We start from the raw sequence: 1025 nt of genomic DNA on the forward strand, positions 1-1025 counted from the left end.
GTTGATGACTCATTCATTTAATGAATATTCACTGTGATCCTACTATGTGCCAGTCACTTGTTGACAGATGGTTTGTGAGATGGATCCTCACAGCTTGTTGTCCCCCAGGGTACTGCTTGGCTTCTTCAGAGCAGGCTCCTGAGCCCTGCTGTGGAGGGGGTGCAGCACCAGCTGAACTAGGGGCCCATTTGTGTCCTGCCTCTGCTATTCTGGTCTGTGTGACTTGAGGCAAGCTGCTTTGTTTCTCTGAACTGAAGCAGCTGGTGTAGAAAGTAGAAATAATAATAACAACAACAACAACAATGAAGAACTTGAAGGATTATGGCTTTCCTTCAATCCTTTTCCTTCCATGTTCACCAACTCCCCTGAATTCTCCTGACCACTCAAGAGATACTCAGGTACTCTGTCTCCCTGCAACCCCACAAAAGCACTCAAAGGGAGGTTCAGTCCCAAGAAACTGCCTTCCTGTGGACAGGTGTTTATCTGATGGGTTCATTTCTGGTAACTTGTCAATGCTGGCTGCTCAGGTAAGTGTTATTCTAGAGAAATGTTTGCATTTATCGGTGATTGACGTTTTAACTTGAAGGAGCAGATCTTTCATGGAAGATCCTAACCCTAAAACCACAAATGAGAGAAAATTTCTTTGGCAGGGTGAAAGGGCCCTTTGCTGTGATCACAACAGAAAGAAGGGAGTTGATTCTTAATCCAGGTTTGTACCTACTTTTGTCACCTGATTGTAGTTTTTCCTCCAGTTTGTGGTTTGTCTAGAACTTTCTAGACAACAAGCCTGAGGTGTGTGACACCTGCTGATGTACAGTGGTCTTCCCTGCTCACTCTTCCTCTCTCACATCAGCTTTGCATACTGTAGCCATAGTGAATCCTCCAAAAAGAAAATCTGATTGAATCAGCCCTCTGTTTAAAGATCTTATGGGCTTTATTGCTTTTAAAATAAACCCCCAAACCCTAGCCAACCAAGCACTAGGCCCCTGCCTGTCACTCCAATCTTTACTTTTCATGCCTAGAGA

The sequence above is a fragment of the Saccopteryx bilineata genome, chromosome 2 (genome assembly GCF_036850765.1).
Source record: "Saccopteryx bilineata isolate mSacBil1 chromosome 2, mSacBil1_pri_phased_curated, whole genome shotgun sequence".
In the NCBI taxonomy this organism is placed as follows: domain Eukaryota; kingdom Metazoa; phylum Chordata; class Mammalia; order Chiroptera; family Emballonuridae; genus Saccopteryx; species Saccopteryx bilineata.